The sequence below is a fragment of the Micropterus salmoides genome, unplaced genomic scaffold (assembly GCF_014851395.1).
Source record: "Micropterus salmoides isolate LMB-PRFRI ecotype aquatic unplaced genomic scaffold, ASM1485139v1 Ms_hic_scaffold_19, whole genome shotgun sequence".
Classification (NCBI taxonomy): Eukaryota; Metazoa; Chordata; class Actinopteri; order Centrarchiformes; family Centrarchidae; genus Micropterus; species Micropterus salmoides.
This window is the reverse complement of record NW_024041039.1, coordinates 17,415,439-17,430,455: the sequence shown is the minus strand read 5'-3', so window position 1 is coordinate 17,430,455 and position 15,017 is coordinate 17,415,439. Positions and strand designations below refer to the sequence as shown.

At 40.5% G+C, this 15,017-nt stretch overlaps 1 long non-coding RNA gene across 2 annotated transcripts; it reads left to right on the top strand.

The window, feature by feature from the left end:
- The first annotated feature begins 349 nt into the window (after positions 1–349).
- LOC119909852 lies at positions 350–1,863 on the top strand. Of its 2 annotated transcripts, XR_005445553.1 has the most exons (4): positions 350–379; positions 623–728; positions 1,091–1,322; positions 1,822–1,863. It is a non-coding gene; the product is annotated as an uncharacterized LOC119909852 (long non-coding RNA). The 2 variants fall into 2 exon arrangements; XR_005445552.1 differs by lacking the exon at positions 350–379 and having other exon boundaries at positions 397–728.
- Positions 1,864–15,017: the final 13,154 nt, after the last annotated feature.

The following is a 15,017-nucleotide window of genomic DNA, read 5'->3' as shown; positions in this document are numbered from 1 at the left end:
TGTATGTAAAGAGCTTGACCATGTAGGACCAGTACAATTGGAGGACGAAGACACCATTCTGTCCCGGATGAAATTCTTGCCACAATTATAGACCATGTCATTAGCCATGGCCTCACAATGGCGGAGGCAGGTCGCAGAGTGCAGCCTAATGTGCCTCGCTTGTCACACTCTGCCTGTCTGCCATGCCATGTTTTGCACTTGTGTTTAGTTAGCGTTATTTTGGTCTGTTGGGTTTTGGGGGTCTGTCTTGTCTGTCGTCTAGTATTCGGTAACCCTTGTCATGTCTGTTACCCCAGTGATCCCTGTGCATGTCTCTCTGTTTTCTCCTGCCTCGTTAGCCTCATGACTTTCACCTGTGTTGCTCCCGCCCTGCTCGTTAGTAAGTATGTATGTATGTAGTGTTTCTGTCTTGTCTTTGTCGGGTCATTGTATGCTGTCTCCCTGTGTCGTGTGCAGATACTGTCTTGTGATGTTCTGTTTGCCTGCCTGTCGTGGCACCCTGTTTTCTGTGGATTTGGATTTCTGTTTGAATCAACAGTTTTGGATTTTGGACTCAGCCACTCTCTGTAAGTGTGCTCGCCTCTTATTTCGTTTATTAAAACCCTTGAACTGTACCTGTCAGCCTTGAGTCCAGCATTTGGGTCCTCCCACCTACTACCTGCTTCACCACACGAACCATGACATCGCTCTACAGTCTCCATCATCCAAACCTTTTGCAGGGAAAACAGGTATGTAGTCAGTCAATGATGGAATTATATGTTGTATAGGACAGGACACTGTGCATAGAACAAGAAATATATTTATTTACACATTTACCTATTCATTTAGAGTGTGTAATATCTTACCTCAATGGGATGTTATGATACTAAAAATGACAAGGAAAAACACTGGAGAAAATAAACTATACCATAGTTTATTTTCTACAGTATTGATGATACAGTTTACAGTACTATTCCAGTCACTGTCCAGTGATGCATTAGAATTGTGGTAAAGTTACTGTAAGTAAAACAACAATACAGTTACATAGGTAACTCATTCTTTAAGGTATACATTACAAATGGAGTGTTGTCCTTTTGAATTCTATGTCTAGGATTGGAAACTTCTCAGTGAACAACAAGAACAGGAGATCTGTAATGCCATCACCTTGAGACAGATTCGCACTGCAATCCTACAAGACAATGCCATATTCCAAAATGTCAACTCTATAAGCATCTCCACAATAGACCGGATATTGAAGAATCAGATGACAATGAAGCAAACTTACAGGGTACTATTTAAGAGGAACTCTGAGAGTGAAAGAGCTGTGGTACCAGTATGTACATGTAAGTCAGTTACTGGTTGTCCATTATAACCTTTTTATAATTAAGCAGTGGTTCCCTAACTTTTTTCACTTCAGTACCCACTTTACCTGATCTGTGTATCGAGGTATGAAAGTATTTGATTTATCTGACTTCAACATTTTGCCTAAAAACTGCAGCTTACTGTGATACAATTATCATTGTAATCCTTATTTTGAAGAATATAACATACAATAAGAAAAGGGTGTCAAAGAGCTGCAATTAGTGCCTCCCATGTAAATCTAATACTGTGGGTTTTACTGTAACATTTCAGTAAGTCTAGTCATTGATGATTTCCCCCTCCCCTTTCTGTCAAATACCCCTTGTAGCAGGGGTACATGTACCCCAGGTTTGGAACCACTGGAGTAGTGGCCAGTAGTATATTGAACTTGTGGAGAACATAGAACACTCAAATGTAATTGTCTGTAACTGTAGTGTATGACTGATTTGATTTTTTTTTTTTTTTTTTTTTTTGCTGTTGTAGAGAAGAATGGCATTTTAAGGAAATGAGACCCATCACATCCTCATGTTTGTGGATGAAGCTGGCTTCAACCTGGCCAAGGGCCAAAGACGTGGCCGTAATATTATTGGCCACAGTGGATGTCCCAGGGCAGCGAGGGGGCAATATAACTGTGTGCTGCCATATCTGAGAATGGTGTGGCCACTCACATCCCCAGTCTTGGCCCATACAATACATAGAAGCTCCTCATCTTCTTGGACCGCCTTCATTTGGATTTGATCCCTGAAAATGAGAGAGGTCTCGTAGGGCCTCACCTACCACAATATGTCATTGTATGGGACAATGTGAATTTCCACTGTGGCCCGCTCATCAGGTTCACTACTCATCCAAGGATGGTCATGGTGTTCCTACCACCTTACACTCCTTTCCTCAATCCTATTGAGGAGTTATTTCCTCAATGCTCTGCTTGGAGGTAGTGTATGAGAATTGGGCTCAAGATCAGAGGTCCCTGCTCCGTGCAATGGACGTGAGGATATTGCAGGAGATCAGTGTAGGGGATGGTTACGACATGCACGCCGTTTCTTCCCTCATTGCATCGCAAGGGAGAATATACGCTGTGATGTGGACGAGAATCTGTGGCCAAACAGCAGCGTGTGGATGGCCAGGAGGGTGAGAACTGTGACCAGTGAAGAACTGTTAGTTGTGAAACTCGAGCTTTATTTACAGCACTGTAGGCTGCATATAATTCATTGTGTTTTTTTTTGAGTGTTTATATTACAGTATATTATGCTGTATACACTTTCTTTTTACTCTGATGTATGGAAGTTACTTTGTGTGTGAATAAAGTACCCTAAAGTCCTATTTCTTTCAGTTTTATACACAATTGTATTCTGTTTAGCTAGATGACAAACTGTACAGTAACAATTGTCAATGAAGGACTGGGCTAAGACTGAAAGGTGGACGTGAGGTATATTTCAGTGGTCCCCTGCCATAGTGACAAAACATCTAAAGATTTTGACTTGCAGTGCTTGCACAATGCCAAAGGGAGGAAGCAAGAAAAAGGTGCACAAGCAGCAGGGGTGACCATAGCCTGGAGAGGATTGTCAGGAAAAGGCCATTCAAATGTGTGGGGGAGCGTCACAAGGAGTAGACTGAGGCTGGAGTGACTGCATCAAGAGCCACCACACACAGACGGGTCCTGGACATGAGCTTCAAATGTTGTATTCCTCTTGTCAAGCCGCTCCTGACCAACAAACGTCAGAAGCGTCTTACCTGGGCTAAAGGAAAAAAACTGGTCTGTTTCTCAGTGGTCCAAAGTCCTCTTTTCTGATGAGAGCAAATTTTGCATCTCATTTGGAAACCAAGGTCCCAGAGTCTGGGGGAAGAATGGAGAGGCACAAAATCCAAGATGCTTGAAGTCCAGTGTGAAGTTTCCACAGTCTGTGTTGGTTTGGGGAGCCATGTCATCTGCTGGTGTTGGTCCACTGTGCTTTAAGTCCAGAGTCAGCGCAGCCGTCTACCACGACATTTTAGAGCACTTTATGCTTCCTTCAGCAGACGAGCTTTATGGGGATGCTGACTTCATTTTCCAGCAGGACTTGGCACCTGCCCACACTGCCAAAAGTACCAAAACCTGGTTCAGTGACCATGGGATTACTGTGCTTGATTGGCTCAGCAAACTCGCCTGACCTGAGATTCTCTATGGGACATTGCCAAGAGAAAGATGAAAGACATGAGACTGAACAATGCAGAAGAGCTGAAGGCCGCTATTGAAGCATCCTGATCTTCCATAACACCTCAGCAGTGCCACAGGCTGATAGCATCCATGTCACGCCGCATTGAGGCAGTAATTCATGCAAAAGGGGCCCAAACCAAGTACTGAGTACATATGCATGATTACTTTTCAGAGGGCTGACATTTCTGTATTTAAAATCCTTTTTATTATTGATTTCATGTAATATTCTAATTTTCTGAGATTTTGAATTTGGGGTTTTCATAAGCCATAATCATCGAAATTATATCAAATAAAGACTTGAAATATCTCACTTTGCGTGTAATGAGTCTATATAATTTATATTATATACATTTATTTATTTCAGTAATTCTACTTAAAAGGTGAACTTATAAGTAGAATTACTGAAATAAATGGTTTTGGTGAGTTTCACCAGTATGTGTTCTCTGCATATTCTAATGTTCAGTGCTGTAAAGTGTTTACTTTGAGTAGTGTCATGCACTACACTTACATGACAGTTCTGTGTATGTGTATTCATAGTGCATACTGTACAATATGTTGTCCAAAATTCATTATGTTACACAGGAAAAGTTGTTATAGTTTTTCTCACTCACTCTTCTGTAATAAAGCATGTACTGGAGCAGGAGGCCAGGGAACCGCTGCACACATTCATATACCCTAATGAGGCAGGTTTCAATCTGGCAAAAGGTAGAAGATGTGGAAGGAATCGCATTGGACAGAGAGCAACCACTGAACAACCATGTGTGCAGCCATCTCAGAAAACAGCATCCTCATCCATATCCCCCATCTTGGTCCATACAACACACAACATCTGCTGACTTTTTAGACACTCTTTACAGGGACATCTAACTGGAGACCATCTGAACAAGCATGTTGTTGTTTGGGATAACGTGCGTTTTCACCACTCAGATGTCGTCAGACAGTGGTTTGCAGCACATGATAGGATGGTAGAATACAGTATCTCTCTCCCTACTCACCATTCCTAAATCCAATAGGAGTTTTTCTCTTCCTGGAAGTGGAAGGTATATGACGGGCATCCACATACCCAAATGGCCCTGCTAGCGGACATGGATGCAGCATGTGATGACATCACAGCAGAGTCCTGCAGAGGGTGGATTCGCCACTTGAGGAGATACTTTCCTCGCTGCATTGCAAGGGATGATATTCGCTGTGAGGTAGATGAAACTATGTGGCCAGACAGAGAGGAACATCTGGATGTGCATGAATGATTTACAGTACTATGTTGTATGTTCAGTTCCAATATGTACTGCAATATTGTTTACAGTTGTGCACAGCTCTACCCAAAGGGAGTTTATGTTTGGTGTATTTTGTCTTTTGCACAATGCTGTGAACAAATTAGAATTGCAAAGAGCATATGCAGTAAAAATATGAAACATACATCTTCAGTGTCTTGCACTCAGTTACCTCACTGAATACAATAATGTGTAACTTTACTGTTTTCAAATGGCTGTTCAAATAGTATATAGTGCTGTCTTGAGCATTTTCAGGTAGTGTCACCAAGATCTGACTTTTTTGCATTTACAGAGTAAACATGATGAAAACATGACAAAGCCATTTGACTATCTTGTTCATAAACAATGGTGTCAGGACTTTCACTGACATGAATACTTGCTTTTGAGGAATGAGCTATCCATTTTGAGCAAGTGACACACTTTTGCAGGTCATCAAATAGGTTTTGCAGTTTGTACTAATTGTTTTCAGAACTGCATTAACTGTTGTGCAAATGTAAATAGTGATGTGAGAAATGCACCAAAGCAACTGAGAGTAAAGTATCAACATGAAAAATGTCTGTAAATTTTTTGTATTTATAGGACTATTATGACTGACTAATACAACTGACATTTACCTAAGTACTGTACTGAGTACAGTAGGCCTATTAGGTAAATGTACTTAGTTACTTTGAATCAGTACATGGACTTTATGGCACACTGCAGTAACACTGTAATGTAGGTTCATCCCAGACAAAAGCTGTTCGAAGAATTTGCCTTTTTTCAGCCATCACAAGGTAAAGACGAGAGCAAATAATCTGTCAGCAGCTGGATTCATGCCTGCTTGATGGGACTTCATCTCGCCTTCATGTATTCGGGCATACTTACGTTCACTCTCGTCCATGCACAACCACACTTGTGTTCACACTTGGAGGAATGCTTCCTGAACAGATTTGCTGTCAAACCTGAAATGTGTCTTCAAGAGGAAGCAGGACACAAAATCAGAATCTGAAGTGTTTCTAAAAACTGTATTGAGTTTGAAAACAACAGGCTGACGTTCACAGAAATTTTGATTTTGGCTGCATGTTAGTTTGTCTTTAAGATGTTACTTGAATGGTTGTTATTATGCAATATATAGCTTCATGTTGCTTTTATATCATTTTAATTATCTTTTCTTATTTCTTGTGTTTTGGATGATTTAAACAGGAGTGGTGTCATTTTAGATAGCTAAACATGAATCTCGAAGTCTTTTATTTTGTAATTATTAGAAGTCAAATCTTTCTATAGATAGTATTAATGGACAACTTTTATTTTTACCCATGGGAATAAGAAATGGTTGAACTCCAGTAAGGAAAGATCTTACACATAAAACTTTTTCTTCATCAGAGTTCACAGTAATCAAAAGATATGAAGGAGAAGTTTCACTCAGGTATCAGTTATCAATTCAATTTATCACAACACACACACACACACACACACACACACGCACGCACACCAACACAGTCTCAGATTTGATTTCTATGTGGCTATACAGTCATCAGGATCTTAGATGGCATGTATAAACCTGCATGAGTTTCTGTTGTCTTAAAGCCAACCGTTGCTGCTTGGTGATCACTGCGTTCTTCATATTGTGAAGGAACGGCTGCAGTGAAACCCATTTGTCATCTCCACCTGTTTAACCTGTAACATACAGACAAGCAGCGACACCGTGGTGCAACATTGAGCAGACCCTGCCTTATACTGCACATGCACAACTGAACAGGAAGGCTTAAGGAAACCTTAGAGACATTCAGAAGAGCAACTGCTTTCATACTGCAGTCAGGTTTATTTTGGGTAAGTGAGTCGAGGAGGATCCCTACGTAGGTGAAAAGTAAAATGTGAAGTATCAGAAAAAGAGTTTGGAGGCAAGTGACAAGACATTAAAAGGCCCCAACAGAAAGTAGAAGAAAACAGAGGAGTTTCACTTGAACCAGGGCCAAACCTCCTGAGGGGATTAAGAAACAGGGAAGAGTCTGCTCCCTAACACATTACGTTTATTTTTTTTAAAATAAAGTTCATTAGTGAGGGACAATAATGGAAAACAGTGGGAAAGTTCCTCATCAGCACCAAATGTTTCTATTTAAACTGGGCTCCAAATAAGTACACTAATGAAGATTTCCATATTTCTCCAACAACATTTTATTCCCTGGCAGCATGGAGAGATTCTTGTTGGGACATTTAGAGCTTCTTGATGGGAAATAAAACAGTCATACTTCAGACTTTTAGAGATTAGTTAGTGGGGTGGAGTTTATGCAAATGGTCCTTATAAATCTAGCAGAATATACAACTGAACAGCTAATTAAATAGATAATGTGAAAAATCCAATTACTAAAACGTTAGGGTCGGGGTGGGGGCTGTCCTATATTTATATTTGTAAAATTTGTATTTTGTCATTGGAAATATTATTAATTCTAAAACATATAATAACATATTAATCTCCTACCAAATTTCCCTTGATAAAATCAGGTTTTCGAAATCTTAACAGTCAATAGCTGATAAACAGTTTGATTGCATCAGTGAGTCTAACATTGACTTTCTTCTTATTTCTTATATCTGACTCAAAATCACGTGTATGCAAAACTGCGGTTAAAATAACTCCTTTACATGGATTTCTTTTGTTAACTTTCCACAGACCAGTCAAACCAGCAACACCTCTGTCCTTGGTCCATCCCAGGGTGGAGCAGAGAAATCACTGCGGTTGACAAGTTGGGTTAGGCTAACCGTCATCTTTGTTTTTTTGTTGTTAATGTAGATCAGGGTTTCACTCAGTGTGCTGAGATTTGTTCAGATAAACACATGCACAGATACACAACTGCATGTTCTTACAAATACTCTTAAGCATTTGTGACATGTTTTATTTCATTTTTAATAGTCTTGCTTTTATTCACCTGTACCTTTTGAATGATCATTACTGACCAGTTACCAGTTACTCACTCACCAGACATGACTTCTCATTTTGATGACATTTTAAGGAGGATGTTAAATAGCTGGGCAATAAATACACGGTGAAGTCAGAAGCAGGAGAACTTGTTCTGTCCCTGAGAGGCTGGATGTATATGCAAGGCCACAGCTGCCATCGAGGACACTGAGGTCATATCTTCATATTCTCAGGGATGTGGGAGATTTAGACACGTTACTATGTGTACATATCAAATTGTAGAGGAAATGTTTAGTGGAAACACACCAGGATCATGATCACTAAATACATCAATATATATTTTGAAAGCCTCCTGCTCATGTACACTCTTGAACAAAATCTTAAGACCGGGGGAAACATTGCAAGTACTCGCATTTCACGCTGGTGGATCATAACCGGGTTGTAAGTACTGCTTACAGTCACACTGTCATGATCTCCTGATGGCAAAGGCAAAAAGCTTTCTCTCGTTGAACGTGGCAGGATTGTTGAGCTGCACAAGCAAGGCCTCTCGCAACGCGCCATCGCTGCCAAGGTTGGACGCAGTAAGACAGTCATTTTACATTTCTTAAAAGATCCTGAGAGTTATGGGACAAAAAAGTCAAGTGGTAGACCCAAAAAGATTTCACCTGCACTGAGCCGCAGGATCCGATGGGTTGTCCGTGAAGACACAGGTCGATCCTCGACCCAAATTAATTAATAAAATAAAATGCACATTGCATGATGTAGTAACATAAAAAAATAAATAGCCAGGGCTTTTATTTGATTTAATCACTGAACTCATCCTGCCTATATTTCTGACAGGCCCTTAATTCCTTTGCACAAAACACTCGCTCAGCAAAGATGGGAACGACGCTACTGTCAAATGGTTGTCTGGTAATAATGTGGCTCGGATAACATATCATTGATTAAAAAAACATCTATAAAAACCAGACCAGGCTTCAAATTGGGACCTCCCATTATTTGTCAAAACATGTAGCCACACCAGGCCAGTAAAAGGGACAGGCGTCCAATTAAAACAAGGCATTGAATTTCACTTTTAGTCACTTTTTAACACAATATGTCTGTAAATGATCAAATTGTTGTTTAAATTATAATAGTGCCACAGCCCGTTTGGCTTAAACAAGAATACAGTGTATTACAACGGTCAAAACAAGAGGAGAGAAATATAGAGTTGTTCTAGCCGTTGGAAAGATAAGAAGAGGTGTGTAGTTTTGCATTGTTTCTTCTTTGGACATAACAAGACTGAGACTTTAACGCATTTAATGCACAGTGAAGGAACAGAGGTCTGTTTATTAACTGTTCAATAAAGAGAAGACAAGGTTGAAAGACAGCACGCTCAGAGAGAGTACTGACGCAGCCTAAACAATACATTGTGTTTTTATGACGCACACCTCTGAGCCAAGTGACACTTCAGAGTCATCTGATTTTCAAAGCGGAGCCTCACCAGGATCACTCCCTCTCTGCATTCACGGAAACGTCAACAGCACCACGTGTGTCGGTGCAGCAGTGCAGGCTAAAGACCAGGAGAGGGCGGTGTATGATAACCTTTATGTGAAACCAACACAGTAATCAAACCTACTCCTCTTACTGCTCTGTGTTCGGGGAAACAAAGTATACTTTTGATCTTTCTTTCTTTTCCAAACATTTTGTTCCAACATGCCTTCTGTGCTGTTCTGCCTTCAGGCAAGAAACTGTGCTTCACACACACACACACACACACACGTATACCTGCACTTCTACATACACACAACTTTACACAACTAAAGAGGGGCTTTATAAGCTCTCAGTCTTTTCTGACCCCTCTATTTGTATGCAAATGTCTTCCTGTAGGACAGTGTATTGAAGCTCTTGTCAATGGAAATTAGTGGCAGGCTGTAATTGACGCTGCAGATAAAAGCCCATGTTTGATATGAGGCCTCTTAGCTTGGAGGCCTCTTATGAGGATAATACACTGCTTTTTCACTCTCTCTCACACACACATGCATGCAGGGCTTCACTGTGTCCGACTCTTTGTCTCCTTCCTTTCTGCTCTCCTGTCTCGCCCTCATGAATATTTCACAGTTTTCATTCCCCTGTTGCTCTCGCTAACACCCCTTCCTCTTTCATCTTCTTGTCTCCCACTTTCCTCATACTTTTATCTCAATGAGTGTGAGAAGTGGGTTTGGTATCGATCTGTTTGTTTCTATATACTATATATGAAAACCCACACACAGACCAATACCTACTGTTCGATTCCCACCACCCACTGGAGCACAAGCTAGGGGTCATGAGAACACTGCACCACAGAGCGGAAAACATACCAACAAGCGCCCAAGCCAGAGAGAAGGAACAGAACCACCTGAAGGGGGCACTTACAGCCTGTGGATACCCTAAATGGACCTTTGTGAAGACAGCCACAAGATCCAAGAAGAACAAAACTACAGGGGAGGAGGAAAAGAAGGTCAAACGCAACAACATTGTGATTCCATACGTGTCTGGAGTATCAGAGAAACTCAGGAGGATTTACATAACAGGAACATAACATCCCTGTGTTTTTTAAACCCAAGAACACACTAAGACAGATGCTGGTACACCCCAAAGACCGCACACCCAAACACAAGAAAAGCAATCTAGTGTATGCGGTCCAATGCAGTGAGGAATGCACAGACCTGTATATTGGGGAGACTAAACAAACCACTACACAAACGCATGGCTCAACACAGAAGGGCCAACTCCTCAGGTCAAGACTCTGCAGTCTACTTACATCTGAAGGACAGAGGACACTCGTTTGAGGACCACCAGGTGCACATTTTAGACAGAGAAGATGGATGGTTTGAAAGAGGTGTCAAGGAAGCCATCTACACCAGGGTCGAGAAGCCGTCATTGAACAGGGGAGGGGGTCTACGCCACCACTTATCCCCCACTTACAATGCTGTCCTTTCATCACTGCCCAGGAAACTCAACAAACGTAACCTATTGACCTCAGGTGAAGATACCAACAATGGTCGTTCAGTCTTGGCCACAGGTAGTCTTAACGGCTGTAACGACTGTCGTCACAGCAACAAGGAACACTAACGAACCAGCGGTATCGATGACCCGGGCCAACGACCCCACTGAGGTTAAATAGCTGAGTTTCCCTGCCAGTCAGTCAGAACTGAAGAAGTCCTTTGGATGAGGGACGAAACGTCTTCCAGTATCTTCAACCAAGTCCAGTTGCCCTTGATTTTAACCTTCGTTGGATAACTATGACCTGCATGACTGAGAATCTTCATAGACATCTTTCTATATACTGTTTATTTGAGAAAGGAAAATTTACATTGATCTACGTTCAAACAAATGTAAATGTACCTGAGTTAGCCACAAAGCTAGTTTTCATCGGCAGTCCCTTTGCTTGATGTTTTTAGGCATCCTTACTAATTCAATACAATATAGTAGTTAAAAACATACTACATTGTGGTAAAAAGCATATACAATACGGTTTATCAGTATGATCAGATAAAATCCAATAGCAGATGATACAGGTAAACAACATCAGTGTTGGCATTGTTGGTTTTCAATAAGCCACAGTAAGTGTGTGTGTGTGTCCCTGTCAAAGCGAAGAAATAAGGATTTATTATCATGGATAGGGCGAAGGAGAAGCACTTGCAGGGTAACAAGCTGCCTAAACACCCAGGGGTGCCCACTCAATTCATAATCCATGAACTGGTGCATGCTTTTCCCTTTTTGTCTGCAACCTGAAACCACACTCCTCGCTGCATGTTTCCGGACAGATCAATTTGAAAAACAGTAGACAAAAAGGGATCTCCGCACAGGAGAGGAAACAGGAAACAGGAAAAGCAAGACAGGAAGTGCAGCAACAACATCAATCTGTACCTCCTCCTCACCACTCACTCACACACACACACAGATGTTCCCATGCACATCCCCTCCCTCCCAATCCTCCGCACTCGCAGATCGTTGGCATGCCGCTGGTAACCATGGAAATCAAGGCGTGGAGAAAAAAGGGGGGGCCCTTCATCTAGAGGAAAAGACGCTGCATTCATCACCATGACAAGAGCAGTGCTGGGTGCTGATATGGTCGACTTTGCTGCACACACAAGAAGTTGAGTCCAAGAATAACATCTCGTCTTGTTTCTTTTGTTCTGATAGCGCACGTGGATGTATTACAAACACAACCACAGAGTTTCAAGACAAAAAAAAGGCTTAAATAGGATGAGAACATTTTGAAAGGATTCACGTAACATGCACACATAGGCCTACTATATACAGTAGGCCACATAGTTGCACTCTTACATGTAAATGTATACACATACAGTATATAGTAGATACACATGCTCAAAGCATGAGGGCTGCAAATTAGCTTCATCTGGACATTTTTTTATAGGCCTACATTTCATTTGTCCTTCCAAAGTAACAATGTGTATCTGTATTGTCTCTGTTTAAACAATTAAACAAAACCAATAAACAGAATAACTTCTCATGATAATAACAAATAACCTAATAATAATAATAATAAAAAAAGTTTCATATTCACACATGTAAATGTTTTTTGTTCCTGCTTTGGTTAGGGAAACTGTTTTTCTTCACAGTAGTTTAGCAGAAAACAAATCCTAACTCAAGGTCCTCTTACTACCTTTCTTCCTGGAGCTTCTCATTGCAATCTGTATGTTGCCGACATCCTGCTTTTCAGCTGAACTAAGGAAGACTGTGAGATCAAGAGATGATGTTTAAAGCTCTAGAAAAAGCCAAGTGACCACCTTGAGTTATGTTTTGTATAAAGGTATCATGGTAGGCTGGTGGTATTTGTATCTACATTACATTTATTCATTTAGCTGACGCTTTTATCTAAAGCAACTTACAATTGCTATATATATATATATATATATGAGAGGTCACACGCCTCTGGAGCAACAAGGTGTTAAGTGTCTTGCTCAGGGACACATTGGTGTCTCACGATGGATTCGAACCCAGGTCTCACACCAAAGCCAAGTGTCTTACCCACTGAGTCATCACCCCTAACAAAACTATAAAGTATATTTACATTATTCCAAGTCCAGAAAATGTCAAACACACTCCATAAAAACAATACTTTAAAATAATATAACTATGTTTACCTATATTTGTGTGCTTCTATTGATTCTCTACATGACAGCTATGATCTTCCACTTGTTGCCTCAAGTGTTCAACCAGGACACAACCAGGACCTAATTTAAACCATGATTAAAGACCTGCCAAGGTCGAAACTTGTGTTGTTTTTATTGTTTCATGAACATGCCATGTAACAAATAACAGATTTTTTGATTTCGAATGTTTGCTCTTTTGTACATGTTTAAAAATGTGTATTATTACTTACAAAAAAGCTGCCAAAACATACAGTTGCCCTAACTATAATTTGGTGCCTTTTGGTTAAGATCTATGTGAACCACCTGGCTCCATGTTCTCTCTGCTGTTTGTATATTTTCTGTTTTATTTATGTGACATTTACTCTATATTATATTATCACACACACACACACACACACACACACACACCTTCCTTTCTTGGTTTCTGTCTGGTTTCTCTCTTTGTGTCTGCTGGTGCACACTGCAATCCAGTTATCAGCGTAGTTAACGCCCAGGGACAGCTGTCATGTTGGAATGTAAACAACACTGGTGGAGTCACATCAAGAGTCACGATTACACAGAGAAAAAACGTCTATACTGTTAACACTAGAAGCCACAGTTAAGACACAGCCTTTATTCTTCTGTTCTTCCTTTGTGTGTGTGTGTGTGTGTGTGTGTGTGTGTGCAGTACCAGGTGTTGGCCAGATTAGTGACCAGTTGGCGATGACACACTCTCCTGGCATCCTCCCTGTCTGTCTCTGTCTGTGTTTGACTCTCTTCGTCTCGCGTTGCTTGTACATGACCTCGCTGCCCAGAGATCACACAGGGATGCCGGCAAGCACGTCAATCTGGATGGTATTGTTTCGTCTTTACTGCCCTTGGTCTCCATGGCAGCAGTCAAAGTCAGGGAGTGGGAGGAGAGAAAAGAGAGACACTGAGAGAGGCAGACCATTTAAGTGCCCATCTGAGTTTGACTGGATTTCACGAGAGAAATGCAGAGATGGGCTTTATGAGCAACTACACACTACAGTAATTGATATACACAACCAGTTTACTGGGTACTCCCATCTAAAACTAAAGTAGTCTAATAAAAAAGCACTGCAATAAATACTACCTTCCTGTAGGTTGTATTGTTCAGTTTTTGTTGAAACTGTTTTAGAGAGGTGTTGATATAGCTAGTTTGGAGGCTGCTGTTTGAGAAATACCTCTGAGTATAATCTAAATAATGGTGTATACTACATACTGGTGATGGCAACACATAACATACATTCTGATACAATACAACAAGAGTCTACAGCCATGCTACATAGCATACATACATAGAGATGGAGGTGCCTTAAGCTAAATGCTAATGTTTGCGTGCTAACATTAAGTTATAATGCTAACGTGCTTATGTTTAGCAGGTATAATGTTCACCATCTTAGTTTACTGTGTTAGCATGCTACCACTTGCTAATTAGCACTAACCACAAAGTACAGCTGAGGTTTAGTGCAGGTATTTGGTGATAAACCAAAGTATCAGACAAATGAAATTACCCTGCCAGGTGATGAAAAACATTATTTCATTTAAAAAACACTTCAATATAGTAGCTCAATTTGATCCCTGCTGCCACAAAGCAGTATTTTATTTTGAGGGGAGGGAAACAAGATTAGAAGTGGAGGGGAAAAGATGTCCAATTGATGATCCAATTCCCGTATAAATAAAACCATTTTAATTTATTTTATAATTTTAACAATATTAAATTAATTAAATTGGTTTGAGGTGATCAGCAGAAAAGGGCATACGATATGGAAGAGCAGGGGTGCAATGTAACACATTCAAGGTACTTTATAATGCTCACTCCACAACATTCCACAAAACTACAAACATATTATGATCTTCTAGAATATTACTACCCAAGGGTCCAGAATATTATTATTACTACCCAATTTAAATAAAGTATTTAAATTAGCTCAACCTTAAACATCTACAGCAGTAAAATGCAACATCAAGGCAGCAGTAATATTAATCCAAAAACATCAAACAAAATAAACACTGACAGGGACCATTTAAATGCAGAATGAGTACTTTCACTTTTGATGCTTAAAGTCACTTAAAGTAAGGTTTTCAATGCAGGACTTTTACTTGTACTGGCGTTGTAACTTCACAGTGTGGTATTGCTACTTTTACTTAAGTAAAGCATCTGAATACTACTTCCACCA